The 10,401-nt window shown below is 35.7% G+C and overlaps 1 non-coding gene across 1 annotated transcript; it reads left to right on the top strand.

Annotated features, from left to right (window-relative positions):
- Positions 1 to 8,220: 8,220 nt before the first annotated feature.
- LOC112793911 (small nucleolar RNA R71) lies at positions 8,221 to 8,324 on the top strand. Its single transcript, XR_003198598.1, has one exon. It is a non-coding gene; the product is annotated as a small nucleolar RNA R71 (small nucleolar RNA).
- Positions 8,325 to 10,401: the final 2,077 nt, after the last annotated feature.

Raw genomic sequence — 10,401 nt, 5'->3', positions numbered from 1 at the left:
GTTTAAGTCTTTCGTTTGTGTTCTTGGTTGAAATTTTCGAAATTTTTGAGTCTTTCTTTCTAATAATTTTCAAAAATAATTTCTTTGTTTGATTCTTGTGTCAATCTTTAAGTTTGGTGTCTTCTTGTGTTTTTTCTTTAATTTTTTGAAAATTTTATGTTTGGATTTCAAAATTTTTAAGTTTGGTGTCTTTTGCATGTTCTTGTGTTCTTCGAATTTTTTGAGTTTTGTTCTTGGTGTTCTTCTTAATCTTCAAAGTGTTCTTGTTTTTATTTTTATTTTGGTCTTAAAGTTTGGTGTTTCTTGGTGTTTGTCTTCAAATTTTCGAAAATTGAGTGCTTTAGATCTAAAAATTTTTAAGTTTGGTGTCTTTTGTATGTTTTTCTCTTTCCTCATTAAATTCAAAAATAAAAAATATCTTTTCTATCTTTATTTTAAATTAATTTTTGAAAATTTCTTTAAAAAAAGTTGAGATTTTAATTTTGAATTTTTATCTTATCTTATCTTAGTTTTCAAATTTCAAAATTCAAATCTTTTCAAAATCAAATCTTTTCAAAAATCTTATCTTTTTTCAAAATCTTATCTTATCTTTTTATCTTTCTTAAAAATTCAAAAATCTTATCTTATCTTAATTCAAATTTCAAATTTCAAAATTAAATTTTCAAAATTCAAATTTCAAATTCAAAATTCAAATTTTAAAATATTTTTTTTCAAATCTTTTTAGTTTCTAATCTTATCTTTTCTAAATTTCAAATTTTAAATTCAAATCTTTTCTAATCTTATATCTTATCTTGTTTTCAAATCTTTCTTAATTAGTTACTTATCTTCTCTCTTCTTTTTCAAATTCTCTTTTTTTGTGTGTTTTGTTGTTTCTCATATGCATTCTCAATTTGTTAGTGTCAGTAGTATACAAACTTCTAAGTTTGGTGTCTTGCATACATTGTTTATTTGATTTTAGTTGCATTTTGATTATTCCTCATCATTAGAAATCCAAAAAAATTTTCAAAAGTGTGCCTTTTCAAGAAAATAATACAGAGAATTGAAGATTCAGAACATACAGCAGAGGAATTACATAGAAAAAGCTGGGCGTTCAAAACGCCCAGTGAGGAAGAAAAACTGGCGTTTAACGCCAGGATGGCACTAGAGGGAAGATTTTGTTTTTAATTCAAATTTTTTCAAGTTTTCATAATTTTTCAAAATTAAATCTTTTTCAAATCATATCTTTTTGATTTTTAATTTCAAAATCTTTTTCAAAAATCACTTTATTTCTTTCTCAATCTTAGTTTTTGAAAATCATCAATCAAATTTTCAAAATTCTTTTAAAAATCTTTTAATTTATTTTCAAAAAAGGAGTTTCTACACACCATAGATTAAGGTGTGGAGCTCTGCTGTACCTCGAGTATTAATGCAATTACTATTGTTCTTCTATTCAATTCAGCTTATTCTTGTTCTAAGATATCACTTGTTCCTCAACTTGATGAATGTGATGATCCGTGACACTCATCATCATTCTCACATATGAATGTGTGCCTGACAACCACCTCCATTCTACCTTAGATTGAGTGGATATTTCTTGGATTCCTTAATCAGAATCTTCATGGTATAAGCTAGAATTGATGGCGGCATTCAAGAGAATCCGGAAGGTCTAAACCTTGTCTGTGGTATTCTGAGTAGGATTCGAGGATTGAATGACTGTGACGAGCTTCAAACTCCTGAAGGCTGGGTGTTAGTGACAGACGCAAAAGAATCACTAGATTCTATTCCAACGTGATTGAGAACCGACAGATGATTAGCCGTGCTGTGACAGAGCACGTTGAACATTTTCACTGAGAGGACGGGACTGTAGCCATTGACAACGGTGATGCCCAACATACAGCTTGCCATGGAAAGGAGTAAGAAGGATTGGATGAAGACAGTAGGAAAGTAGAGAGACGGAAGGGACAAAGCATCTCCATACGCTTATCTGAAATTCTCACCAATGAATTACATAAGTATCTCTATCTTTACTTTATGTTTTATTTATCTTCTAATCATTAATCCTCCATAACCATTTGATTCCGCCTGACTGAGATTTACAAGATGACCATAGCTTGCTTCATACCAACAATCTCCGTCGGATCGACCCTTACTCGCGTAAGGTTTATTACTTGGACGACCCAGTGCACTTGCTGGTTAGTTGTGTGAAGTTGTGATAAAGACTTGAGATTGCAATTGAGCGTACCATGTTGATGGCACCATTGATGATCAAAATTTCGTGCACCACACAGCACGGCTAATCATCTGTCAGTTCTCGATCATGTTGGAATAGAATCCCTTGATTCTTTTGCGTTTGTCATCACGCCCAGCAATCGTGAGTTTAAAGCTCGTCACAGTCATTCAATTCCGGAATCCTACTCGGAATACCACAGACAAGGTTAGACTTTCCGGATTCCCATGAATGCCGCCATCAATTCTAGCTTATACCACGAAGATTTTGATTAAGGAATCCAAGAGATATGCGCCCGGTCTAAGGTAGAACGGAAGTGGTTGTCAGTCACGCGTTCATAGGTGAGAATGATGATGAGTGTCACGGATCATCACATTCATCATGTTGAAGTGCAACGAATATATTAGAATAAGAATAAGTCGAATTGAATAGAAAATAGTAGTACTTGCATTGAAACTTGAGGTACAGCAGAGCTCTACACCCTTAATCTATGGTGTGTAGAGACTCCACCGTTGAAAATACATAAGTGATGAAGGTCTAGGCATGGCCGAATGGCGAGCCCCCATGAAAGACCAAATGGTCAAAAGACTAGATAATCAAAGACTGATCAAAGATGTCTAATACAATAGTAAACTATCCTATTTATACTAGACTAGCTGCTAGGGTTTACAGAAGTAAGTAATTGATGCATAAATCCATTTCCGGAGCCCACTTGGTGTGTGTTTGGGCTGAGCTTGATCTTTACACAAGCTGAGGCTTCTTTTGGAGTTGAACGCCAAGTTGTAACGTGTTTTTTGCGTTCAACTCTGGTTCGTGACGTGTTTCTGGCGTTTGACTCCAGAATGCAGCATGGAACTGGCATTGAGCGCCAGTTTACGTCATCAAACCTCGAATAAAGTATAAACTATTATATATTTCTGGAAAGCTCCTGATGTCCACTTTCCAACACCATTGAGAGCGCGCCATTTGGAGTTCTGTAGCTCCAGAAAATCCATTTCGAGTGCAGGGAGGTCAGATTTCAACAGCATCAGCAGTCCTTTGTCAGCCTTCTATCAGAGTTTTGCTCAGGTCCCTCAATTTCAGCCAGAAAATACTTGAAATCACAGAAAAACACACAAACTCATAGTAAAGTCCAGAAATGTTAATTTAGCATAAAAACTAATGAAAACATCCCTAGAAGTAACTAGATCATACTAAAAACTACCTAAAAATAATGCCAAAAAGCATATAAATTATCCGCTCATCACAACACCAAACTTAAATTGTTGCTTGTCCCCAAGCAACTGAGAATCAATTAGGATAAAAAGAAGATAATATACTATAAATATCAAAATATCAATGAATATTAATTCTAATTAGATGAGCGGGACTTGTAGCTTTTTGCTTCTGAACAGTTTTGGCATCTCACTTTTTCCTTTGAAGTTCAGAATGATTGGCTTCTCTAGGAATTTAGAATTTCGGATAGTGTTATTGATTCTCCTAGTTAAGTATGTTGATTCTTGAACACAGCTACTTTTATGAGTCTTGACTGTGGCCCTAAGAACTTTATTTTCCAGTATTACCACCGGATACATAAATGCCACAGACACATGACTGGGTGAACCTTTTCAGATTGTGACTCAGCTTTGCTAGAGTCCCCAGTTAGAGGTGTCTAGAGCTCTTAAGCACACTCTTTTTGCTTTGGATCACGACTTTAACCACTCAGTCTCAAGCTTTTCACTTGGACCTGCATGCCACAAGCACATGGTTAGGGACAGCTTGATTTATCCGCTTAGGCCTGGATTTTATTTCCTTGGGCCTTCCTATCCATTGATGCTCAAAGCCTTGGATCCTTTTTACCCTTGCCTTTTGGTTTTAAGGGCTATTGGCTTTTTCTGCTTGCTTTTTTTTTCTTTCTAAATATTTTTTTTCGCAAGCTTTTGCTATTCACTGCTTTTTCTTGCTTCAAGAATCAATTTTATGATTTTTCAGATCATCAATAACATTTTTCTTTTCCATCATTCTTTCAAGAGCCAACAATTTTAACATTCATAAACAACAAGATCAAAAATATGCACTGTTTAAGCATTCATTCAGAAAACAAAAAGTATTGTCACCACATCAATATAATTAAACTAAATTCAAGGACAATTTTCGAAATTTATGTACTTCTTGTTCTTTTGAATTAAAAACATTTTTCATTTAAGAGAGATAAAGGATTTATGGAATTTATTCATAGCTTTAAGACATAGTTACTATATACTAATGATCATGAAGTAGAGACACAAAACATAGATACAAATGAAAAACAGAAAAATAAGAACAAGGAATGAATCCACCTTAGTGGCGTCTTCTTCTTGAAGGACCAATGATGTCCTTAAGCTCTTCTATGTCCCTTCCTTGCCTTTGTTGCTCCTCCCTCATTGCTCTTTGATTTTCTCTAATTTCATGGAGAATGATGGAGTGCTCTTGATGTTCCACCCTTAATTGATCCATATTGTAACTCAAATCTTCTAAGGAAGTGTTGAGTTGTTCCCAATAGTTGTTGGGAGGAAAGTGCATCCCTTGAGGCATCTCCGGGATTTCTTGGTGATGAGCTTCCTCATGCGTCTCTTGGGTTCCATGAGTGGGCTCTCTTGTTTGCTCCATCCTTTTCTTAGTGATGGGCTTGTCCTCCTCAATGAGGATGTCTCCTTCTATGATAACTCCAGTTGAGTAACATAGATGGCAAATAAGATGAGGAAATGCTAGCCTTGCCAAAGTAGAGGGCTTATCGGCTATTTTGTAGAATTCATGGGAGATGACTTCATGAACTTCTACTTCCTCTCCAATCATGATGGTATGAATCATGATGGCCCGATCCACAGTAACTTCAGATCGGTTGCTAGTGGGGACGAGGGAGCGTTGGATGAACTCCAACCATCCTCTAGCCACAGGCTTGAGGTCCAGTCTTGTTAGTTGAACCGGCTTGTCTTTGGAATCTCTTTTCCATTGAGCTCCTTACACACATATGTCCATAAGGACTTGGTCCAACCTTTGATTAAAGTTGACCCTTCTAGTGTAGGGGCGTGCATCTCCTTGCATCATGGGCAAGTTGAACGCCAACCTCACATTTTCCGGACTAAAATCTAAGTATTTCCCCCGAACCATTGTAAGATAATTCTTTGGGTTCGGGTTCTTACTTTGATCATGGTTCCTAGTGATCCATGCATTGGCATAGAACTCTTGAACCATTAAGTTTCCGACTTGTTGGATGGGGTTGGTTAGAACTTTCCAACCTCTTCTTTGGATCTCATGTTGGATCTCCGGATACTCATTTTTCTTGAGCTTGAAAGGGACCTCGGGGATCACCTTCTTCTTGGCCACAACATCATAAAAGTGGTCTTGATGGGCTTTTGAGATGAATCTTTCCATCTTCCATGACTCGGAGGTGGAAGCTTTTGTCTTCCCTTTCCCTTTTCTAGAGGATTCTCCAGCCTTAGGTGCCATCAATGGTTATGGAAAAACAAAAGGCTATGCTTTTACCACACCAAACTTAGAATATTGCTCGCCCTCGAGCAAGAGATGAAAGAAGAGAAGAAGAAGAAGAAAATATGGAGGAGAGGGAGTAGGTTCGGCCATTTAGGGTGGGTTTGGGTGGGAAAGAAATTTTAAATTTTGAAGGTAGGTGGGGTTTATGGGGAAGAGTGGATGGATGTGAGTGGTGAAGGGGGTAATTAGGAAGAGAGATTGAGGTGATTGGTGAAGGGTTTTGGGGAAGAGTGTTTATTGGAAAGAGAGGATGAATGTTGAGAAGAGGGGAGAATAGGGTAGGTGGGGATCCTGGGGGGTCCACAGATCCTGAGGTGTCAAGGATTTACATCCCTGCACCAATTAGGCATGTAAAAGGCCTTTCCATGCAATTCTGGCGTTTAAATGCCGAAGTGATGCATGTTCTGGGCGTTCAACGCCCATGTGCAGCATGTTTCTAGCGTTGAACGCCACTTCCATGCTTGTTTCTGGCGTTCAGCGCCAGCTCTCCTCAGGGTGCATTCCTGGCGTTTGAACACCGGGATGTTTCTTGTTTCTGGCGTTCAGCGCCAGATCCATGCTCTGTTCTGGCATTGAACGCCAGCCAGATGCTCCTTACTGGCGTTTAAACGCCAGTAAGTCCTTCCTCCAAGGTGTGATTTTTCTTCTGCTGTGTTTGATTCTGTTTTTTAATTTTAAAAATTTTTTCATGACTCCACATGATCATGTACCTAATAAAACATAAAAGAACAATAAAATAAAAAATAAAATTAGATAAATAAAAATTGGGTTGCCTCCCAATAAGCGCTTCTTTATTGTCAATAGCTTGATAGTGGGCTCTCATGGAGCCTCACAGGTGATCAGGTCAATGTTGTATAGTTCCAACACCAAACTTAACACCAAACTTAGAGTTTGGTTGTGGCCTCCCAACACCAAACTTAGAGTTTGATTGTGGGGGCTCTGTTTGACTCTGTACTGAGAGAAGCTCTGTATGCTTACTCTCCCTTGTTACAGAAGGATAGCCGTGTGCCTTAAACACAAGGTAGTCCCCATTCAATTGAAGGACTAATTTTCCTCTGTTAACATCTATCACAGCTTCTGCTGTGGCTAGGAAAGGTCTTCCAAGGATGATGCATTCATCCTCATCCTTCCTAGTGTCTAAGATTATGAAATCAACAGGAATGTAAAGGCCTTTAACCTTTACCAACACGTCCTCTACTAATCCATAAGCTTGTCTTACTGACTTGTTTGCCAATTGTAATGAGAATAAGGCAGGCTGTACCTCAATGATCCCCAGCTTCTCCATTATAGAGAGTGGCATAAGATTTATGCCTGACCCTAGGTCACACAGAGCTTTTTCAAAGGTCATGGTGCCTATGGTACAGGGTATTAAGAATTTCCCAGGATCTTGTTTCTTTTGAGGTAAAGTTTGCTGAACCCATGTATCAAGTTCACTAATGAGCAAGGGAGGTTCACCTTCCTAAGTCTCATTACCAAATAACTTGGCATTCAGCTTCATGATGGCTCCTAGATATTGAGCAATTTGCTCTCCAGTTACATCTTCATCCTCTTCAGAGGAAGAATAATCTTCAGAGCCCATGAATGACAGAAGGAGATTTAATGGAATCTCTATGGTCTCTATATGAGCCTCAGATTCCTTTGGATCCTCAATAGGGAACTCCTTCCTTCTTGAGAGACGTCCCATGAGATCTTCTTCATTAGGATTCGCGTCCTCTCCCTCCTCCTTGCATTCAGCCATATTGATTATATCAATGGCCTTGCACTCTCATTTTGGATTTTCTTCAGTATTGCTTGGGAGAGTACTATGAGGGATTTTAGTGATTTTCTTACTCAGCTGGCCCACTTGTGCCTCCAGATTTCTGATGGAGGACCTTGTTTAATTCATGAAATTTAAAGTGGCCTTAGACAGATCAGAAACTAAGTTTACTAAGTTAGAGGTATTCTGTTCATAATTCTCTGTCTGTTACTGAGAAGATGATGGATAAGGCTTGATAATGCTAAGCCTATTTCTTCCACCATTATTAAAGCCTTGTTGAGGCTTTTGTTAATCCTTCCATAAGAAATTCGGATGATTTCTCCATGATGAATTATAGGTGTTTCCATAAGGTTCACCTATGTAATTTACCTCTGCCGTTGCAGAGCTTTCAGGATCATAAGCTTCTTCTTCAGAAGATGCCTCTTTAGTACTGTTGGATGCATTTTGCCATCCATTCAGACTTTGAGAAATCATGTTGACTTGTTGAGTCAACACTTTGTTCTGAGCCAATATGGCATTTAGAGCATCAATTTCAAGAACTCCCTTCCTCTGAGGTGTCCCATTATTCACGAAATTTCTCTCAGAAGTATACATGAATTGGTTATTTGCAACCATGTCAATAAGTTCCTGAGCTTCTGCAGCCGTTTTCTTTAGGTGAATGGATCCACCTGCAAAGTGGTCCAATGATATCTTGGAAAACTCAGATAGACCATAATAGAATATATCTAATATGGTCCACTCTGAGAACATGTCAGAAGGACACTTTTTGGTTATCTACTTATATCTTTCCCAAGCTTCATAGAGGGATTCACCATCTTTTTGTTTGAAGGTTTGAACATCCACTCTAAGCTTGCTCAGCTTTTGAGGAGGAAAGAACTTAGCCAAGAAGGTCGTGACCAGCTTATCCCAGGAGTCCAGGCTATCTTTAAGTTGAGAGTCCAACCATGCTCTAGCTCTGTCTCTTACAACAAAAGGGAAAAGCATGAGTCTGTAGACTTCAGGATCTACTCCATTAGTCTTAACAGTCTCACAGATCTGCAAGAACTCAGTTAAAAATTGGTAAGGATCTTCTGATGGAAGTTCATGAAACTTGCAGTTTTGTTGCATTAGAGCAACTAGTTGAGGTTTCAACTCAAAATTGTTTGCTCCAATGGTAGGAATTGAGATGCTTCTTCCATCAAACTTGGAAGCAGGTGTAGTATAATCACCAAGCATCCTTCTTGCATTATTGTTGTTGGGTTCGGCTGCCATCTCCTTTTCTTGTTCGAAAATTTCAGCAAGGTTGTCTCAGGATATTTGTAATTTAGCTTCTCTTAGTTTTCTCTTCAGAGTCCTTTCAGGTTCTGGATCAGCTTCAACAAGAATGCCTTTTTCCTTGTTCTTGCTCATATGAAAGAGAAAAGAACAGAAAAAGAAGAGGAATCCTCTATGTTACAGTAAAGAGGTTCCTTATTATTAGTAGAAGAAGAAGGGAATAAAGAAAGGAGAATCCAAACACAAGGGTAAGGATAGGGGCAGTGATTTGAGATGAAGAAAGGTGAAGAGAGGTGTTAGTGAATGAATAAATAAATAGGAAAAGATGAGATAGGGAGAAATTTTCGAAATTAAATTTTGAAAATGAGTTAAATGATTTTCGAAAATAAAGATAAGAAATGAAATTAAAATTAAAATTTAAAACAATTAATTAAATAAAAAGAATTTTTGAAAAAGAGGGAGGTATTTTCGAAAATTAGAGAGAGAAAAGTTGTTAGGTGGTTTTGAAAAAAGATAAGAAACAAACAAAAAGTTAAATAGTTAGATGAAAAAGATTTGAAAATCAAATTTGAAAAGATAAGAAGTTAGAAAAGATATTTTAAAATCAAATTTTTGAAAAAAGATAAAATTTTGAAAAAGATATGATATAAAAGATAAGATAAAAAGATATGATTAAAAAGATATGGTTAGAAAAGATTTAATTTTTAAAATTAAAATTAATTACTTAACTAACAAGAAACTAAAAGATAAGATTCTAGAATTTAAAGATTGAACATTTCTTAACAAGAAAGTAACAAACTTCAAATTTTTGAACCAATCACATTAATTGTTAGCATAATTTTCAAAAATAAAGATAAAATTAAGAAAAAGATTTTTGAAAAATATTTTAAAGAATTTTCGAAAGTAAATAAGAAAAATGAAAAAGATTTAATTTTTGAAAAAGTTTTAATAAGATAAGATTTTTAAAATTTGAAAATTTGACTTGACTTATAAGAAATAGCTAAGTTTTAAAAATTTTTGACTAAGTCAACTCAAATTTTCGAAATTTATGAGAAAAATAAGGAAAAGATATTTTTTTATTTTTTTGAATTTAATGATGAGAGAGAAAAATATGAAAATGACCCAAAATATGAAAATTTTGGATCAAAACACATGATGCATGCAAGAACACTATGAATGTCAAGATGAACACCAAGAACACTTTGAAGATCATGATGAACATCAAGAACATATGTTTGAAAAATTTTTGATGCAAAGAAAACATGCAAGACACCAAACTTAGAAATCTTTAATGCTTAGACAATATGAATGCAAAAATGCACATGAAAAACAATAAAAGACACAAAACAAGAAAACATCAAGATCAAACAAGAAGACTTACCAAGAACAACTTGAAGATCATGAAGAACACTATGAATGCATGAATTTTCAAAAATTGCAAGAACAATATGACTATGCAATTGATACCAAACTTATAAATTAACTCAAGACTCAAACAAGAAACACAAAATATTTTTGGTTTTTATGATTTTATGAATTTTTTTGTGTATTTTATTTTATTATTATTTTTTTCGAAAATAATTTTGGGAAAAACGAAAACAAAGAAAAATTTTGAAAAATTTTTGAAAACTTTTTTTTGAAAAGAAAATTACCTAATCTGAGCAACAAGATGAAC

This window comes from Arachis hypogaea, chromosome 3, assembly GCF_003086295.3.
Source record: "Arachis hypogaea cultivar Tifrunner chromosome 3, arahy.Tifrunner.gnm2.J5K5, whole genome shotgun sequence".
Classification (NCBI taxonomy): Eukaryota; Viridiplantae; Streptophyta; class Magnoliopsida; order Fabales; family Fabaceae; genus Arachis; species Arachis hypogaea.
This window is presented reverse-complemented; position numbering and strand designations above follow the sequence as displayed.